This window comes from Lepus europaeus, chromosome 22 (assembly GCF_033115175.1).
Source record: "Lepus europaeus isolate LE1 chromosome 22, mLepTim1.pri, whole genome shotgun sequence".
Lineage (NCBI taxonomy): Eukaryota > Metazoa > Chordata > Mammalia > Lagomorpha > Leporidae > Lepus > Lepus europaeus.
This window is the reverse complement of record NC_084848.1, coordinates 11,402,206-11,423,343: the sequence shown is the minus strand read 5'-3', so window position 1 is coordinate 11,423,343 and position 21,138 is coordinate 11,402,206. Positions and strand designations below refer to the sequence as shown.

At 50.1% G+C, this 21,138-nt stretch overlaps 1 protein-coding gene, 1 long non-coding RNA gene and 1 other non-coding gene across 6 annotated transcripts in view; 1 reads left to right on the top strand and 2 right to left on the bottom strand.

Annotated features, from left to right (window-relative positions):
* TTC7B (tetratricopeptide repeat domain 7B) overlaps positions 1-21,138 on the bottom strand; it is a 230,798-nt gene that overhangs the window by 171,603 nt on the left and 38,057 nt on the right. The gene's annotated exons all lie outside the window — the stretch shown is intronic.
* On the top strand, positions 13,730-16,768 carry LOC133751651 (uncharacterized). The gene is made up of 3 exons (XR_009864836.1): positions 13,730-13,809; positions 15,427-15,576; positions 16,653-16,768. It is a non-coding gene; the product is annotated as an uncharacterized LOC133751651 (long non-coding RNA).
* Positions 15,424-15,584, bottom strand: LOC133751734 (U1 spliceosomal RNA). The gene has a single exon (XR_009864839.1). It is a non-coding gene; the product is annotated as a U1 spliceosomal RNA (small nuclear RNA).

Here is a 21,138-nt window from a genome sequence, read left to right as displayed (position 1 = left end):
ACAGTTCTTTATATATTCTTGATACAAATCTTCAGGTCTATGATCTGCAGATTTTTCCTTTTACCTTGTGGGTTTTTTTTCTTTTTCTTAACATATCTTTTAGAAAATAATTAATTATACATTTTGATGAAGTGAAATTTATCAATGTTCTATTTTGTAGACTGTGCTTGTTTTTTTTCTTTTTTATGATTCATTTTATATAGTTGAAAGGCAGAGTTACATAGAGGGGGAGAAACAGAGAAAGAGAAAGAGGGAGATCCTCCATCTACTGTTTCAATTCCCAAATGGCTAGGACTGGGCAGACTAAAGCCAGGAGCCATAAGCTTCATCCAGGTGTCTTACATGGGTGCAGGGGCCCAGGCACTTGGGCCATCTGCTGCTGCTTTCCCAAGTGCATTAGCAGGGAGCTGGATTGGAAGTGGAACAGCTGGGACTCTTACTGGCGCCCATAGGGGATGCTGGCATCGAAGGCAGTGGCTTAACATGCTATACTACAATGCTGGCCCCCACTTCTGGGTTTTTATCTAAGAAATCTTTGCCTAACATAAGGTTGCAAAGGTTTTATCCTATGTATTCTTCCAGAACTGTTAGAGCTTTTAAAAAAGATTTATTTATTTATTTGAAAGCAGAGTTACAGGGGCTGGCGCTATGGTGCAGCGGGTTAACGCCCTGGCCTGAAGTGCCGGCATCCCATACGGGCGCTAGTTCGAGACCTCGCTGCTCCACTTCCAATCCAGCTCTCTGCTGTGGCCTGGGAAAGCAGTAGAGGATGGCCCAAATCCTTGGGCCCCTGCACACCCATGTGAGAGACCCAGAAGAAGCTCCTGGCTCTGCTTCGGATCGATCAGCACAGCTCTGGCCATTGCAGCCAATTGGGGAATGAACCATCAGATGGAAGACCTCTCTCTCTCTCTGCCTCTCCTCTCTCTGTGTAATCCTGACTTTCAAATAAATAAATAAATCTTGGGGGAAAAAAGGCAGAGTTACAGAGAGGCAGAGGCAGAAGCAGAGGTTAGAGAGAGATCTTCCATCCCCTGGTCCACTTCCCAAATGGCCGCAACAGCCAGAGCTGGGCTGATCTGAAGCCAGGAGCCAGGAGCTTCTTCCGGGTCTCCCACATGAGTCAGAGGCCCAAGGACTTGGAACATTAGCAGGGAGCTGGATCAGAAGTGGAGCAGCCTGGACTTGAATCGGTGCCCATATGGGATGCTGGCACGGCAGGTGGTGGCTTTACCTGCTACACCACAGCACCAGCCCCTAGCATAGCTTTAATTTTCACATATAATATGTTCCCAGATACATAGAAATGAGCTACCTGATAGGAACACCTCTGTTTATCTGGGGCCTCGGGTTTATGCTGCCGCTGTGAACTACCGTGGACTGGGCTGTGCTCTGCCAGCTTGACCTCTGGAGGGGCTGGAGACTGAGAATCAGCTCACCAAGTGAGCCTTCCCCTGTGACTGGCCCCAACAACATCCCTGCACCCAGGGCGGCTCGGGTGGGCTTCCTTGATTGGCAGGGCTCCACATGTGCCGCCACACGTTGCTGCTGGGAAAACTAAGCATGAGCCACAGGACTCCAGTGGGAAAAGACAACTGGAAGTCTGAGCCCAGACCCTCCTGAACTCTGTCTGTGTGCCTTTACAGGTTTTATTCTGTGATCTCTTGCTACAAGACACCATAGCTATGTGCTGGGCAGTTTTTTTTTTGAGATATGGGAGACTTTCTCATGAATCAGTGACCTGAGGGTGGTCTTGGGGACCTCTAGACACAGATCAGAGAATACACCAGAATCCTTTGAATTTTGCTAAAACTTGTTTCTGGCCCAGAATATGACCAATCTTGGTAAATGTTATACTGTAAAAGAATGTGTATTCTGCTGTTGTTGGGTAGAATGTCGTAGAAATGTCAATGAAGTTAACCTGGTAGATTGTGGTGCTCCAAGCCTCTGGGTCTTTACTGATCATCTGTCAACCTGTTTTACCATCTATTGGAACAGGTGCACTGAAGTCTCCAAGCATTACTGCGTACTCGCCTATTGCTCTTTGAAATTATACCAGCTTCTGCTTCACGTATTTTAAAATATAAACTTTTAAAGGCAGGCATTTCGCGTGGTGATTCAGACACCCAGATTCCATTCCACAGTACCTGGGTTTGAGCCCTGGCTTTTCTCCCAATTCCAGCCTTCTGCTAATGCACACCCAGGGACCCAGTAGTTGGGTCCCTGTGACCCACGTGAGAGATCTGGATCGATTCCAGGCTCCTGGCTTCAGCCTGCCCATGCCCAGCCATTGTGGGCATTTGGGGATTGAACCAATGGGTGAGAGCTCTTTCACTGTCTATTTATACATCTCTCTGTGTGTGTCTCTTTGTCTCTCAAATTTTAAAAAAATCAAATCAGTTACCATTTAAAGGCATTTAAGTCACAAGGAAGAACTCTTCCATATTTACCAGTACAGTTATGATTTCTATGTCCTTTATTCCTTGGCAGATTCTCATTTCCTTCTAGAAGTGTTCTCCAGCCGCCTAAAGGAGCTCCTCTAGCATTTCTTCTGGGCTGATTCCGCTGCTGGTTGTTTCTTTCAGCTACTGTATTCCTGAGCAGTGCTTTATCGGGACTTCATTTCAGAGAGATTTTCATTGAGCACAGAATTGGGGGTTGATATTTGCTTCCCCCCATCATTTTTTAAAGATTTATTTATTTGAAAGAGTTTCAGAGGGGGAGAGAGGACACACACAGAGAGAGAGAGAGAGAGAGAGAGAGAGAGAGAGAGAGAGAAAGGGGTGGGGGGGAGAGAAACAATCTTACATCCAATGGTTCATTCTCCAGATGACTGCAATGGCCAGGGCTGGGCCAGACCAAAGCCAAGAGCTTCATCTGGGTTTCCTACATGGGTTGCAGGGCCCAAACACTTGGGCTATCTTCTGTTGCTTTTCTCAGGCCATTAGCAGGGAGCTGGATTGTTGATAGAGCAGCTAGGACACAAACTAGAGCCCACATGAGACATCAGAGTCTCAGGTGGTGGCTTTAACTGCTACGCCACAATGCTGGCCTTGTGTACCTTCACCACCTACCCCCCACCCCCCTTCACTGTAAAGGTTCTGCTTCCTGGACTCTCACTTGCATAATCTCCAACAACACATCTGCTGTCACCCTTGTGTTGGTTCATTTGTATTTAATGTGTCTGTTTTTCTGGCTGCTTTGAAGATTTCCTCTATTTTAAAAAACATTCTATATTTTAATTATTTGAAAGGCAGGGAGGGAGGGAGGGAGGGAGAGAGAGAGAGAGAGAGAGAGAGAGAGAGAGAGAAACTCTCCCAACTGCTGGTTCAATCCTCAAATGGCCACAACAGCTGTGGTTGGGCCAGGATGAAGCCAGGAGCCAGGAGCTTCATCCAAGTCTCCCACGTGGGTGCAGAAGCTCAAGCACTTGGGCCATCTTCCACTGTTTTCCCAGGCCATAGCAGAGAGCTGGATTGGAAGAGGAGCAGCCAGAACTTGAACCACTGCCCATATGGGATGCCAGCACTGCCAAGTGGTGGCTGAACCCATTGTGCCTGACGATTTCCTCTTCATCACTGGCTGTGAGCTGTCTGGATTATGAAGTATACAGACTTCACTCAGCTTCCTAGATCTAACACTTTATGGTTTTCAATCATCATACAGTTATGTTCTTTCTACTTTTTCATTTTGCATAATTTCTCCAAATTCACTACCCTTGCAGTGGGCATTCAGTCTAGAGGTTAAGATGCCTGTGTCCACATGGAAGTCTCTGGGTCCCACCCCTGGCTCTGACTCCTGACTCCAGCTTCCTGCTAATGCAAGGCCGAGGAGGCAGCGGTGATGCCTCAAGTACCTGGGTTCCTGCCAACCGTGTGGGAGACCTGGGTGGAGTTCTCACCTCCCACGAGAGCTCCAGCTCAGCCTCAGTCATTGTGGGGATTCTAAGAGTGAACCGATGGATGAAGTGTGTGTGTGTGCGTGTGTGTGTGCATGTGTGTACGTGTGTGCGCGTGTGTGTGCACGTGCGCATGCATGTATCTTTGCCTCTCAAGTAAATAAACATTTTTTAAAAACAAATTCAGGGGCCAGTGCTGCAGCACAGTAGGTTAATCCTCCGCCTGTGGCACTGGCATCCCATATGGGCACCAGTTCTAGTCTTGGCTGCTCCTTTTTCTGATCCAGCTCTCTGCTATGGCCTGAGAAAACAGTGGAAGATGGCCCAAGTGCTTGGGCTCCTGCACCCATGTGAGGGATCTGGAAGAAGCTCCTGGCTTCAGATTGGCCCAGCTCCGGCCGTTGTGGCCATCTGGGGAGTGAACCAGTGGATAGAAGACCTTTCTCTCTGTCTCTCCCTCTCACTGTCTGTAACCCTACCTCTCAAAAAATAAATAAAAGATGTTTTTAAAATTGTCTTTGAAGGATAATATGAGACAAACTAGGGGACAGCGCTGAGGCGCAGAGAGTTAACACCCTGGCCTGAAGCACTGGCATCCCATATGGGCACCGGTTGAAGACCTGGCTGCTCCACTTCCAATCCAGCTCTCTGCTATGGTCTAGGAAAGCAGTAGAAGATGGCCTAAGTCCTTGGGCCCCTGCACCCGCATGGGAGACCTGAAAGAAGCTCCTGGCTTCAGATCCAGATTGGCATAGCTCCAGCTGTTGCGGTCAATTGGGGAGTAAACCATCAGATGGAAGACCTCTCTCTCTCTCGCTCTCTCTCTCTCTCTGCCTCTCCTCTCTAACTCTGACTTTCAAATAAATAAATAAATCTTTCAAAAAAATATGAGACAAGCTGAACAAATTCACCACTTGGCACAATTGCTCCACAATTACTCAAAAGCAAGCACTTTAGATTAGAGTTTCTTAAATGTGCTTTAAGAATTCACTTAGACACAATTAAAGCCACCAGGGAAAACAAAAACAGATAAACTTTTATAATCTTCCCTTTGTGTGCATGATAAATAACCAAACAATGCATAAATTGGTATCCAGGACTTAATATGAAGAAAATTAATTCCCCAGAGTATGTCAAAGGACCAGAAAAACTGGGTCTACTCTCAGGCAGTTTGTACCACTGCAGCCTGGACTCTGGCCACCAATGCTCGTGAAGATGACCATGGCCCTCAGAGATCTGCCCAGCCCACTGAATCAAAGAACAATCGAATCTACTTCAATACAGTCTAACTATCATCTGTATTTTACTGAGTTCAAGTATCTTCCACCCAGGGCCATGGGTATTCAGACCCTGCGGGTCATGTTCTAATTAGGTGGGTTCTAGATGTAGACCCTCAAGGTCTGGACTTTGAGTCCCCCCCCCCCCCCGGCCCCAAGGAGTCCGTTCTTGCTCAGGAGACCCTGTGTGGCACTAAATGAATTAAGTGCTGTTCCTTTGCTTCTCCCCAGGCTGGGGAATCCATCTATGTGCCCCTGTGCACAGGTCAGAATGACAGCAGGCTGAGTCAGAACTCAGTTGCCATGGTGAATCCATGCCCAGGCAGCTGGGTTCCACAATATTTAGCTCTCTGTCCAAAGCCGCTTACAGGCCTTTGGGACAAGGGGAGAAGTTTACAAAGATCTACAATCGCATCAATACAGACTGAGAAGCAGGGTCCTGAGGCCACAGCCCAAACTGGCCATTAAAATGTCAGATGGGGCCAGCACTGTGGTGTAGTGGATAAAGCCACCGCCCACAGTGCTGGCATCCCATATGGGCACCGGTTCAAGTCCCAGCTGCTCCACTTCCAATCCAGCTCTCTGCTATGGCCGGGGAAAGCAGTAGAAGATGGTCTAAGTGCTTGGTCTCCTGCACCTGCATGGGAGACCCAGAAGAGGCTCCTGGCTCCTGGCTTTGGATCAGCATAGCTCTGGCCATTGCGGCTAATTGGGGGACTAGACCGGTGAATGGAAGACCTCTCTCTCTCTCTCTCTCTCTCTGCCTCTCCTTCTCTCTCTGTAACTCTGACTTTCAAATAAATAAATAAGTCTTTTAAAAAAATGTCAGATGATGCCTTGTCAGGTTGGAAAGACATCATCAACAATGTTTTGTATTACTCTTTTTTTCCAGAGAAATACATGACAAAGACAAAAGTGAAAAAACAGACTTGATACACAGCAATGCACTGCCCAGTAAATGTAAATATCTCAGTAAAACCTGCATCTCCAAAATCAAAGCTGAGCACAGAAAAGAGTGGCAATTAAATGCTCTCTGACTCATCAACGCCAGGTTGAAAGCTCAAACAATAAAAGTGGTCAGTGGGCCATGCCATGTGATTCTAAGAAAGCAGAGTAGCCTTGGGATCCCAAGTTTATCTTACTGCCACAGGAGATAATAACTTTTCTATGCACAGTAACATAATGAAGCTAAAAACTTGCCATGGGACTCCAAATCCCATTAAGTTGGCAGGTACCAATGCCATCTTACTAATTAAAGTGATCATTTTAAATGCATAACTGATCATAAATATAAGAAAAAGTGTCAAAAGGATCACATAAATAAGACCAAGTGTCTGCTTATAACACTGCATAGAATTAAAAAGGAGAGAATGATCCAACATGGGAAGCAGGCCATACAGCAGACTCACAGAATGACAAATACCCTAAACAGCACTCTGGCCTCAGAATCAGTCCTTAAGGCATTCAGATCTGGCTAAAAAGCCCATGAGAGCATTTCAGGCATGGAAAGCCAAGACACTGTGACAAAAAAAATATCCTACATGAAAGATCTCTGTGAGTGAGATCCTAGTGGAAAGAAGGGACCGTCAAAGAAGGAGGTACCTTTCCCTGAAGGGAGGAGAACTTCCACTTTGTTTATGGCCCTGTCTAAATAATGTTGGAGTTTGCAGACTCAAAAGGCCTCCATAGCTTTGGCAGCTCATGACAAGAGCCTCAGATGGTCACTCACATCATAAATTTGATAAGTCAACAACAGGAGTCACTGTGCACTAGCTCCCCATGTAGGATCTCTGTCCTTAATGAGTTGTACTATGAGAATTAACATTAAAACTTGTCTTCAAACAGTACTTTATACTTTGTGTGTCTATGGTGCAAACTGTTGAAATCTTTACTTAGTATAAAGTTGATCTTCTGTAAATAAAGATAATTAAATTTAATCTCAATGAAGAATGGGATGGGAGAGGGAGTAAGAGGTGTCAGGGGAGTGGGGGTGGGAGGGCGGGTATGGGGAGAAGAACCACTATAATCCAAAAGTTGTACCTATGAAATTTATATTTATTAAATAAAAGCTTTCTTTAAAAAAAAGGTAATATAGTTTAAATAAATTAGCAACGATAACACCATTTTTTTTTTTTTGACAGGCAGAGTGGACAGTGAGAGAGAGAGACAGAGACAAAGGTCTTCCTTTGCTGTTGGTTCACCCTCCAATGGCCGCCCCGGCCGGCGTGCTGCGGCCGGCGCACCGTGCTGATCCGAGGCCAGGAGCCAGGTGCTTATCCTGGTCTCCCATGGGGTGCAGGGCCCAAGTACTTGGGCCATCCTCCACTGCACTCTCTGGCCACAGCAGAGAGCTGGCCTGCAAGAGGGGCAACCGGGACAGGATCGGTGCCCCGACTGGGGCTAGAACCCGGTGTGCCGGCGCTGCTAGGCGGAGGATTAGCCTGTTGAGCCACAGCGCCAGCCCAACACCATTTTCATTACACTCAGCTGCTCTCCAAGCTCTTCCCGCGCCTCACACTGTTTGTCTCAGTGCCGTCTCAACCTTGTGAGAAAAGACAAGAGTCGCAGGGAAGCTGGGTGACTTGTCCCAGCTCTGTGCCGGAGTCAGAACTGGAAATCACAAGGCAGCCTGTGAGCCGGGACCAGCACATCCTGCCCTGGGTGTGGTCCCCAAAGAGGCCACAGGCCCGCTGCACCCGTGTGGAAGACAGCAGAGGTGCTTCACGCACACCAGGAGTTGGTGGGTCACAGTCGGCAGGGGCGCTGGGCAGCTGAGAGGCAGGCTAAGGGCCTCTCTGCACTTTTAAAAGCTCAAACATGACCAGCCTCTGAATGATCCAATCAGAATGTGATCTGCAGAGCACCCTAAGACAAACCGGACTCCGCAGCCTGTTTCTCTCCACATCACACATCCACAGCCTCTGACGGGGATCTGCACTGTATTTCCTCTCCCCAAGGTGTGCTGATTCCTGGAGGCCTGGCTGAGACGGTGGAGAGCTACACGTCTCAGTGCCAGAAAATTCAGTGCCGCTGAGCCGTGAGCACCCCACATTCTCTCAGCTCTGTCTCACAGAGGAACCTCCCATGGACACAAGTGACAGAATAGCTTTAATAATCATAAAGGTTCATTTATCAAAGCCCTACTTGGCACCCAGCCCTATGCCTGGGGTTCGCTGTGCACAGCTTCTAACCCCCAGAGCCGCCCTGCAACAAAGGTGTTACCGCGCCCTGCAGATCAGCATGAACCCGGGGATGCACACTAGGAAACGATAAAGCCAGGCCTCCACCCGGTCTATGTGCCTACCAAGCTCTGGTCACAATGTCCTGTCTCTCGGAGCTGCTGACAACAGTATTCTCAGCAATAATAAAAATGAATTACAAATTGTAAAGGCATAGAAATCAAAGTCCAGAAGAGCCTTAGGGTATGATTTTCTCTTGCACCAAGAACTGCATCGCCCCAGGCAATCCCCCCCTCACCGCGGCCAGGCCTCCTGTTCCTCATTTGTGTCACGCAGTGGGACTGCTAAAATATCACGTGAGATGCCAGGCCAAGTGCATGACTCTAAAACACTATCAGGCACAGCAGATATTTTGATATTTTTAGGCCACATTGAACAGGAAGTTAATTTCCTATAAAGCTACGCACTGCAGTAAATGGCTATAAAATATAATGGCAGGAACGGTGTAACACAGTACAACACTGGCACTGTTGCCTCATTTACCTTAACTGCACCTCTGGAAGCCACGCCCTGGACAGCCCCATCCGGATGCTGTAACGTGACCCACGGGAGAGTTCCTAACTGCAGCACCAGAAAAGCGTTCGGGTAGCAGCGCAGGTCTCACAGGCAACAAGGCAACTTCCAGGGATCTCCATTTCCAAGGCCAAAAAGAAATTCAGGAAAGAGATTCAAGAAACACAAAGCCAATTCCTGGCAAAGGCAGCCTCGGACTGCTGCCTCTGCATTCTCACCTCCTGAATGGCCGGGCTCCCACAGGTGTCAAAGGGAGGACAAGGCCCTGGGCAGGTGTGCAGAGAGGTAGGTGGGCGGAGCTGGCCCAGATCACCTGTGAGGTCCCTGGCAATCCAGAGCTTCTGTGACTTCTCTCTAAATCTCGGGCTGGGAGCCATGGTTGGTCCCTTGGGGAATGGCAGTTTTCCTCTGGGAGTCGGTATATTCTTCTTGGGAGGTGTGCGTGCACACACACACACAAACACACCCTCACAAAAGATGTCAGGCCTTGGATTAGACACCTGCATGGCAAGGATCTTTGAAAATCCACTCCAGCTCAATGCCTCAGTGAGCAAATGAGATACGATCACTCAACCGAAATTGTGACTAAAGCAGACTCTGCAACTGGGATGTGTGAAAAGACGCCACGCCATGTAGTAACCAGGTACCGGGTCCACGCCATGGGAACAGTAACCAGTACAGGTGCTGGTTCCACACCACGGGGACTACAGTAACCGGTACAGGTGCTGGTTCCACACCATGGGGACAATAGTAACCGGTACAGGTGCTGGTTCCACACCATGGGGACAACAGTAACCGGTACAGGTGCTGGTTCCACACCACGGGGACTACAGTAACCGGTACAGGTGCTGGTTCCACGCCACGGGGACAACAGTAACCGGTACAGGTGCTGGTTCCACACCATGGGGACAACAGTAACCGGTACAGGTGCTGGTTCCACACCATGGGGACTACAGTAACCGGTACAGGTGCTGGTTCCACACCATGGGGACTACAGTAACCGGTACAGGTGCTGGTTCCACATCATGGGGACAACAGTAACCGGTACAGGTGCTGGTTCCACGCCATGGGGACAACAGTAACCGGTACAGGTGCTGGTTCCACGCCATGGGGACAACAGTAACCGGTACAGGTGCTGGTTCCACACCATGGGGACTACAGTAACCGGTACAGGTGCTGGTTCCACACCATGGGGACTACAGTAACCGGTACAGGTGCTGGTCCCACGCCATGGGGACTACAGTAACCGGTACAGGTGCTGGTTCCACACCATGGGGACTACAGTAACCGAAACAGGTGCTGGTTCCACACCACAAGAACAACAGTAACCGGTACAGGTGCTGGTCCCACACCATGGGGACAACAGTAACCGGTACAGGTGCTGGTTCCACACCACAGGGACTACAGTAACCGGTACAGGTGCTGGTTCCACACCACGGGGACAACAGTAACCGGTACAGGTGCTGGTTCCACGCCATGGGGACTACAGTAACCGGTACAGGTGCTGGTTCCACACCATGGGGACTACAGTAACCGGTACAGGTGCTGGTTCCACACCATGGGGACTACAGTAACCGGTACAGGTGCTGGTTCCACACCATGGGGACTACAGTAACCGGTACAGGTGCTGGTCCCACACCATGGGGACTACAGTAACCGGTACAGGTGCTGGTCCCACACCATGGGGACTACAGTAACCGGTACAGGTGCTGGTTCCACATCATAGGGACTACAGTAACCGGTACAGGTGCTGGTTCCACACCACGGGGACTACAGTAACCGGTACAGGTGCTGGTTCCACACTACGGGGACAACAGTAACCGGTACAGGTGCTGGTTCCACACTACGGGGACAACAGTAACCGGTACAGGTGCTGTTCCACACTACACCCCTTCGCAGAGTTTGGTGTGCTTTTTATCTACAAAAACCCTAGCAGGGAGCTCTTGCCGCCATCCCCAGATTAGAGGGGAAGGAACCAGGTCTCCGAGCTGTTGAGTAACTCATCCAAGATAGCACCTCGGGGACAGCAGCAGAGCCGGGTCCAAACCGGACGGTCTTGTTTCTGGCCTCTACATTTCCCTGTCTCGTATCCTGGACCTGGATGTCTCCATACGTACAGCAGGATACTATCAGTGGAGAACGTGGGCTCTGAAGCAGCCTCCTGCCTTCGAATCCACCGCTGGCTTCACGTGAAGAACACTACGTGCTCGGAACGGTGCTGGCGCTCCACAACCAGAAACTGACAACCGTGAGTACTAGCTGCATCACTATCATCCTCGGGCACAACAGTCTGGAAAGGCTCCAAGTGGCAGAAGTGGACTCCTGTTCTGCTATTTTATAGATATTGAGGTGACAGCTTTACTGACATATTACTCACATTCCATTAAACTCACGCATTTGGGGCCACCGCTGCGGTGTGGCATGTAAAGCTGCCACCTGCAACGTCAGCAGCCCATATGAGCACCAGTGTGTGCCCGGCTGCTCCACTTCTGATCCAGCTCCCTGCTAATGGCCTGAGGAAAGCACAGAAAATGGCCAAAGTGTTTGGTCACCTGCCACTCACGTGGGAGACCCAGATGTAGCTCCTGGCTGTGGCCTGGTCCAGAACTGGCGGTTGTGGCCATCTGGGGAATGAACCAGCAGATGGAAGATCTCCATCTCTCCTTCTCTCTATGTAACTCTAGCTTTCAAATAGATGAATACATCTTTTTTAAAAAGTTTATGCACTTCAAGTGCACAATGCAGCGGTTTCAATATATTCACATAGCTGTGAAACCATCAGCTAACTCCAGAACATTCTCAACACCTCAAAAGAAAACCCGAGTCATTTGCTTTTATTCCCCATGGTGCCCTCCTCCCAGGCCCTGGCGACCACTATCTGCTCGCTGTGTCTGTGGCTCTGCCTGTTCTGGACATTTCATATAAACGGAATACCGCAGTATGTGAGCTTGTGTGTGTGGCTTCTTTGACTCAGCATAATGTTTTCAGGTTCTGGAGTCATACAAGCATCAGAACTGCATTCCGTTTCTAAAAAAAATGAGGTTAAACACACACAAAAATCAATCATTTTAAAACTAACACTTCAGTGTCATGTAGCACACTCACGACACAGTATAGCAGCATGTGCATCTGGTTCCAGCACGTGGTTCCTTTTCCTCGCTGACTATTCCACTGTACGGAAATCCCACATTGTACTCATTTGTCAGCAGGTGACGGAGTGGCTCCCTCTCTGGGGGTTTTTGAGCACTGCTGTGGCAAACACTCGTGTTCTTCTGTGGACACCGGCTTCAGTTCTCTTGGATGTTTCCCCAGCAATGAAACTGGTGGATCATCTGGGAGCCCCGTGCTATGTTGCATTATTCTTAATCTTCTAAAAATCACATCTATTATTTAATGCCAAAACTGCTGGGTGAACTTACAGGAAGTGAAAACGCATGGGTGCCTACGTAGACCTGGAGTAAGATCGTCACGCCTCCAATCACCAGCTCAGTATCTACCAGCTGCTTAACCCCTGGGGCCTCTGGTCCTTCACCGAGCAAACGAGCACAGGGCACTTGCTTCAACTGTTCTGGGGCCTGGCACGGTGCTGACAAGTGGCAAACACCCGGTAACAGAAACCACCCTTGGGGGCAATGACAATCTTCCTCCAATTTTTTAAAGGGTTCTGAAAAACTGCAGAAAAGCATCGGAAGGAAGCGCAGAAGCAAACACACTGTGGCACAGACCCACATGGCAGCGACACACGGCGTGGTGCGGCTGTGGTCCTGGCTCTCGGCCCCTCCCTGGCAAAAGCAGAGTCAGCAAACCACGGGGTCCTACAGAGCAAGTGTAGCCCCTGGACGCCCTCTCTGGCAAGGAGAGAGCAGCCTGATTCTCACTGAGCCCCCACGGTGCGCGGTGCTGGGGCTGGGAACAGGGAAGTGGAGGAGAAGGACATGACACAACACTGCACCCGCAGGCAGTGACCATGGACACCCCACCCCAGAGGGGCCAGGCCAGGTGCTCGGCCCACCCTCACCGGAAGCTCCAGTGATGAGCCTTGACACAAACATCAACCAACAGGAATGTGGGGCAGTGGCAACAGAGGGCTCCTACTCCCCTTACACCGTCTAGATATAAAGAGGCAGGCTGACCTGCAGCCCGAGAGGGCCACGTGCAGCACAGCACAGCCTCCCACCACTGGCCGGCCACTAACTCCAGATCAATCAGAGAAGCGGCCAGTGAGGCTTCCGGGCGGATCCCTGTGCCCCAGGCGCCCCAGCGCCCCTCCCGCGGCCCCTGGCTCCTTCCTTGCCCCGCTCTGTGACTTCCTAGCTGCTGAGCACTGCTGGCCCCTCATCAAGCAAACGAGCACACAGCTCCACCCTCAACTGAGCGCTCAGGGATGTCCTGGGCCTGGCACACAAGGCAGAAGCCAGGCCTTGGGCCGGGGGTGCCCCGGCGCGCCGCCCTCCCCTCCAGTGGACCTGTGATAAAGCTGCTTTTCCACGGCCCCGCGAGGGGCCTCAAGGCTTCCAACACGGGAGAGCAGTTCTCGTCCCCGGCCTGCTCTGCTTCCCCTGTGCAGGTGACAAAGTCACCCGCCACACTCACAGAGGCCGCCCCATGCGGCCAGCCGTCCCCTGTCTGCCCCGCAGTGCCCAGTCCCGGGGCTGGGACCAGACTCTGTTGGTTCAACCCTCTGGGAAACGCGCGGGAGAACTCCGCCCGGCTCCCGCAGTCCTTCACCGGGAAGACAGAGGGCGCTCTTCCCTCCCGCACCGGACACGGCCTCTCCGCGACCCGCGCGGGCAGTCGGTGGAGCTGCTGTCCCGGGGGCAGCAGCAAGGGGCCCCGTCCCTCCGGCACAGCCCGCCCGCCCCGCGCTTCTCCTGAACTCAAGGTCAGCCAGGACGGCTGCCAGGCGCGCCTTCCTCCTCCCGCCTGACTAGAGCTGCACCACACACCGGCCCCCGCCGACCGCGGCACCCCCAGCCCTGAGGCGGGCGGGCAGAGGGGCAGGGCCCTGGGTGCGGGGGACGCGGGCCGAGGGCGCGAGGCGCGGCTCTGCGCATGCGCGGCCGAGGCGCGCGCCGGGCGAAGACAGGGCTCCCGCGACCCCTGGCGGCCGCGCGGCGCGGTGGCGAGCGGCGGGCCCGCGCCCTTGGGGCCCCTGGACCGCGCGTGGGGCGCCTCGCCTCCGAGCCCTCGGTGGGCTTCGGCCTCCCAGCGCGCAGAGGACCGCAGTGCCCTGCTGTTAAAGAAAGCGGCCCGGGGGGCGTCTACGCTGTAAGCGTCTTTTGCACGGCCCGCAGCGTCCACGCTGGCTCTAGAGCCGCGCACCCAGGACCGCCTGGGCCTCCCTCGGGCCGGGATCGGCGGCGCCTGCCCCGGAGGGTCCCGCACAAGGGGCCCGCCGGCGCCAGAGGGGGAGGCAAGCACTTGGCCGCACGGGGCGGGAGGGCCGAGGGCCGCGTCTGTCTCGGGTGGTTGTGAAGGCGAAGGAAGTTAAGGGCAGGTGCTTAGAACACTGTTTAAATGCTGTGGTTATTATTTACTACCGTGGCTCCCAGATGCGGCACACGGTAGGCATTCCACAAAGCCCAGCCCTTCTGTCTGGCAGGCTGCCCTGTGGCCTGAGCGCTGCTGCCCGCCGCTGCTGGCTCACCCCCACCTGCCAGGCAGTGCAGGGAGGCCCAGCCAGGACCCCCATGGCTCCCAGCCCACTCAGGAGAGCCACGCCAGGAGCCACACTCTGCCACCCCGCCTCTCTCCACAGAACAGTCCGTGCTCTGCTCCCGCCCCCGAGAGAGCTCAGAGCTTTCCAAATATGGGGGCTTTTTTCATTCCCAAAGCGGCAGGAACATTTGGGAGATGAAAATGAACACCCGACCTGGTTTGCAAATGATAGAAGCTGAGCGAGCCGTGGTGGTGGCGGCGGAGCAAGCCAGTTCTGGGAGTCAGGTGTCCTGTTTGTCCAAACTAGCACCTCTCCTAACCTGACCAGCTCTGTGCGGGCCTAGACCCCAAGGAAGCACCCAAATCCTAAAAACCCAAACTGCAGCCGATAGCACAGGGCAGAGGAGAGACCTGCAGGAAGGAAGCCAGGGAGCCACCGGCTTTCAGGGAGGAGGAGCTGCCGAGATGGACAGCCCGCAGCCCGGGGTGGTCCAAGCCGAAGGTGAGCGTGGGTCCACGAGGAGTCAGAGGCAAGGTTATTGGTTGTGTTTCAGGCTCCAGACCTGACATCTGGAATGGAAAGCACTTCAGCAAACGTGGAAAGTGGTGTACGTTTGAACACGCGTTCCGCGTGCCACTCAGCAAGCGTTTGTCTGCAACAGTGTGCCTGTGGCCGCAGGGTGAAATGTCTAAATGGTCCACCGCAGACAGTCCTCTGTGGCAGGCAGTGTGCCCGGCGCCAAGGCAGGGAGACGGCGAGCAGCTTGGACAGACACGGCCTCAGTGCCCAGCCCAGGACACGTGCCCACATATTTGCTGATTTTTAAAATTTTCTTTTCAGGGAGAGCGTGCATGCAGTCCCCACTACCACAAATTATGCAGTCGAGTTTCCACATGTGGGGAAATCGCAGCGGTCAGCACTCCCGCAGTGCAATGGGAGAGCCTCGCCCTGGGAAAAGCACCTGCCTGATCATGGTGTCTCCCCTGCCAGGTAAGTATATTTGCTGATTTAATAATTACACAGTCTAGCTTGAGAGAGGCAAGTGGCGGGTGTGAGATAATCAGAGACGGATGCCAGATTAGATGGTACTAACTATAAATAGGGGTGGAACCAGAGGAAAGTGAGACGTGTGGACCAACAGAGCTGCAGAGGTCTGCATACGACAACAGGTGTCCCTGAGTGGGGAGCTAGCACAGGCAGCAGTGGTGAGCATGGGTGAGGCACAGCAGGACACGTAGCCAGCCAGCCCCAAGACTACATACGGTCTGGAATCCAGAGACATCATGGCTGGGTCTGGACTTGCCATGGTTGGCAGGAGAACTCAGGGAGAACCTGAGATGACTTCTTGGGTCAACTCTTGATTATTCTGGTGTGGATTTTTCCATGGTACATTTAAACCTCAGAGTGACTTGTCCTGACACTCAGGCCACAGTGTACTTGCTGCCCTGGTGACATTCAATGTCACCCTGAGCCTATTAGTCTACCACAAGTGTTCAATTGCTCGTGTGCCTTGGGCACCTCAGACTCCCGGGGAAGGCTCTGTATCACCTGGGTGCCCCTCCCTCCATCAGCCCAGAGCCCTGCCAGACACCATGACCTCAGGTAAAGCTCCCCTGTTACTAGCTGGGGCTCACAGGGCTCCAGGCTCAGTTCTTGCCCTGCTCACTGTCTTCTGAAGACCTTCCTGGGCTGTAAGCACATCCTACACCTATAGACAGGGATTCCCTAAATCCTGACCCACAAAACCAACAGCCCAGAAACACTTAGGCAGAGCAGCCATCCAGAATTCCCGTGGGTCTCTGGACAGCACCCCCTGGTGGACACAGAGATTTCACCATATTCAACTCCAGTCTCTTCCCCAACTCTCCAAGGAAAATGGCCCCTCCTCCTCAAGGCTCACCTGGTTTAACATCACTACCTGTCCACTTAGCTCAGCTGAAAATCTCAGTTGCCTTGATTCCTCCTTCAGCCACCTGTCCACACCAGCTCCCCAACACACACTGCCTGAATCTCTTCTAACTACTCTTGATGCTGACTGCCCACCTGGTTCACCCCTTTGTTCCTAGGGTCTAGGTTTCTGCAGTATCTGACATCTGTCAGGCCCCAGCGAGGACAAGGGAAGCACTCTTAGTTCTCCCAAGTAAAAGGGACGGAATGTGTGGCGTTGTCTGCATAGGAGGTGAAAGAGGTAAGAAGCCACACAGGACGGTTTTGCATCCCAGAGCCCAGCAACAGCAGGAAGCCACCAACATCCTGAGGGCTCGAAAGAACAGGGGGAGGAGGTGGAGTTTTGATGCAGGAAGCGGGGGGGGGGGGGGGGGGCAGTAAGATGGGAGCTACAACCAACAGGGCTGGAGGAACCGAAGAGACAGAACTGCTGCCTGAAGCAGACCGGGACAGAACCGGGCTTCACGCTCCTCCTGCCCCCTAATTCCCTGCCAGTGCCTCCTGCTGGCCAAGCCCATCAAAATCGCCAGACTTGGGCACCTGGGAAACAGCCTGTAGAAGTTAGGCCCCAACAGGCAGAACAACAGAATAAGGGCCCAGAGCCAGCCCCCTGCCTCTCCATACATATAAACCAGTCTCCATCCCTATAATCTCTCATTTATTCTAATCTGTTCTCCACTCTATGCCAGAAAGATCCTTCTTGCTTATAAACTTAACTAAGTCATTCCTCCTGCTTAAAACCTGGCAGCAGTAGAAGTTTCCTGGCAAGAAAAAAAATAGGACTTATCCACCAGGGTGATTTTGTCAATCACTTACAAATACAGGAAGTGCTACTTCCCTTGGCTATAAAAGTACTAGGTTTGCTCCATAACATGAGATCAACTACTACTCAAAGTATTACCAAAAAACAGAATGGAGACTCTTCAGAGTCATCAACCACAAAACTGGAAACTCGCTGAAGACAGCTACTTTCTGACCAGCGTTGATGGCCGTGATCAAGGGCTCAGTGAGCCAGTGGAATATGCCATACAGAAGGATGTGGGGAGCAAGGGAAGACTGTTTAAACCTACTACAACAATAGAGGAGCAAGACTGAGTGAGTAACCGAAAGACTCAGAATGAAAAGAAAAGCCCAGAGGCAGAGGGCTTTGTTGATGAACTTTATCAAACTCCTAAAGAATTAAAACTAATCCTTCACAAACCCTTCCAGAAAGTAGAAGAGGGGGAACATGTCACAATGTCACAACTCACCCAATGGTACCAGTAGCGCATTGATACCAAAACTAAAGACTTCACCAAAAATCCGTCAGTATCCTTTACAAATACAGATGTTATAATCCTCAACAAAATATTAGCACACCAAACCCAGCTACATATAAAAATGATTACATACCATCCCAAATGAGATTTATCCCATAAATGCAGGGTTGATTTAGTATATGAAAATCAAGGTAAAGCACCATATTAAATGAAAAAGCATAAAAATTATATGAACATCTCCATAGAGAAAGAATTTGGCAATATGTAACATCTTTTAATGATAAAAACACTTATAAACTAGAAATAGAAGAACTTCTTCAAGTTGATAAAGATAGTCTATGAGAAAGTCACAGCTAACATCATATTTAATGGTGAAAACTGATTTACCCCTAAAATAAGACTGTACATTCTGGTTACTTCTATTCAATATTGTAATGGAAGTACCAGCCACTATAACTCTGCAACAGAAAGAAACAAAGACATCTGGGTTGGAAAGGAAGAAACAAACTATTATTATTTGCAAATGCCACAATCTTATATGAGATTCTCTATGAATTCCCAAAATATTATGAGAGCTAATTAGTGAGCTCAGCGAAGTTACAGTATACAAGATCAATGCACACAAATTAGCCAAATTTCTATCACTAGCAATGATACAAGAAAACAATGCCATTTATAATAATACAAAAAGAATAACATATTTAACAAAGTTTAACAGAAGGAATGTAAGATTTGAACACCAAAAAACAAAACATTTTTGAAAGACACTAAAGAAAACATCCCATGTTCATGGACTAGAAGACCTGATAGTGTTAAGATGGTAATACTCTTCAGATGGACCCACAGACTCAACACAATCCCTATCAAGTTTTTTTTAAGTGATCCTAAAATATAAATAGCCATGTAAGGAACCCACAGAAGTATACACAAATAAGAAAAACCAAGTTAGAAGACTCCTATTTCCCAAACAACACTTAACACAGAGCTACAGCAATAACGACAGTGTGCTACTGGCATAAGCACAGACATACAGGGATGGGTGTGGTGGTACAGCAGATTAAGCCACAGCTTGCAAAGCCTGCAACCTGTATTGGAGTGCTTGCCTTGAATCTTGGTTATCTGCTTCTGATTCCTGCTAATGCACCTGGGAAGGTAGCAGGAAGGTGGTGGATGATGACTCAAGTGCTTGGGTCCTTGTCACCCACATGAAGTTCTGCGCTCCTGGATTCAGTCTGGCCAAATCCAGGCTGTTGTGGGCATTTGGGGAGTGAACCAGTGAATAGAAGATCAATTTCTCTCTCTGTCTCTGTCTGTCTCTCTGTCTCTCTCTCTCTCTCTCGTCGTGCCCCCACCAGCACTCTACCTTCCAAATAAATAATCTTTTTTTTAAGAATAGACATATAGCCCAATGGTATAGAAATGAGTGTACAGAAACACCTAATTTATGTTCAACAGATTTTCAACAAGGGTACCAAAATAATTCAGTGGGAAAATAATAGTCCTTTCAACAAACACTGCTGGAATAAATGGAGATCCAGATGTGAAAGAATGAAGTTGAACCCCAGCCTCACAAAAATCAACTCAAGGGGCTGGCGCTGTGGTGTAGCAGGTAAAGCCACCACCTGCAGTGCCAGTCTGAGTCCAGGCTGCTCCTCTTCCAATCTAGCTCCCTGCTAATGCACCTGGGAAAGTGGTGGAAAATGGCCCAAGCACTTGGCCCCTGCACCCAAATAGGAGACCCGGAAGAAGCTCCTAGTGTCGGATCTGCCCAGCTCTGGCCATTATGGCCATTTGGGGAGTGAACCAGCAGATGGAAGATCTCTCTCTCTCTCCTTCTCTCTCTCCCTCTCTCTCTCTGCCTCTGTGTAACTCTGCCTTTCAAATAAATAAATAATTTTTTTAAAAAAATCAACTCAAAATGTGTCAGTGACATAAATTTAAAAGTTAAAACTATAAAATTCTCAGCAGAACCCCTGGGAATCAATCTCCATAATACTGATCAGGCAGTGGTTTATGACATAAAACCACAAGCACAAAAACAACAAAAGGAAGAAAATACATAAATTGGACTCAATCAAGATTAAGAAGTTTTATATTCAAGGGACATCAAATAAATGAAAAGACAACCTATAGAATGGGAGGAAATATTTACAAACCAAATATCTGTATAATAACTTGCATTGAGAATATATAAAGAACTATTACAGGGGCCAGCTTGTAGCATAGTGGGTCAAGCCTCTGCCTGCAGTGCCAGCCCATATGGGCACCAGTTCAAGACTGGACTGCTTCACTTCCAATCCAGCGCTCTGCTAATGGCCTGGGAAAGCAGTGGAGAACGGCCCAAGTCCTTGGGCCCCTTACACCTGCACAGGAGAGCCAGAAGAAGCTCCTGGCTTCAGATTGGCGCAGCTCTAGCTGTTGCAGCCATTTGGGGAGTGAACCAGCAGATAGAAGATCTCTTTCTCTCTGCCTCTGCCTCTCTGTAACTCTGCCTTTTAAATAAATAAATAATTACAATTCAATAATACAAAGGATCCAATTTTAAAAATTGCCAAATAATTTGAATAGGTATTTCAGCAAGGAAGATAAGCAAGTGGCCAATAAGCACAAGAAAAACTGCTCAGTATCATTAGGGAAAGGCTAATAAAAACCCCATGCTGCCACTTCACACACTGTGGAACGGCGGTCATCCAAAGGAAAGACAGTACCAGGTGTTGACAGGATGTGGAGAGATGGGAAGCCTCCAGGGTTGAGGACTTGAGGCTGCTCCGTGATGGGTTGTGAACAGGAGTACTGCCATCTTACAGCCACACTGCCATCTTAGGATGGTTGAGTCAGCAATTAACACAACCCCACCGAAAACCCCCAGAGCCCAGGCACATCAGCTTAACCCTGCCTACTGCCCGCTCACCCAGAAGCAGCTGAGAGGAAGGAGTAACTGACTATATGAAAACCTAGTCTGCACAAGAATGGCACCATCTATTCCTGCCAGTAGTGGGTCCCTCTCGGGTTTGTCTCTGTTCAGGCTGGTGAGTTTGTGATCTGCCTTTTGTCTTATTTTCAATTTCCTAACTTCTGACAACTCTGGAAAATGGTTTCCAGTTCCTCAAGAGTTACCACATGAGTTAGCAGTTCCACTCCCATGTATATATTCAAGAGAAACAAAAGCATACATCTACTCCAAATCTTGTACAATAATGCTCATAGTAGCCTAACGGTGAAAACAGCCCACTGCCCATCAACTGATGAAAGGATTAACAAAATGTCTCACGTGTGGTATGTTCATACACTGGAATATTAATCAGCCATAAAAAGGAATGAATCATGGCTTTAAAGTTTAAAAACC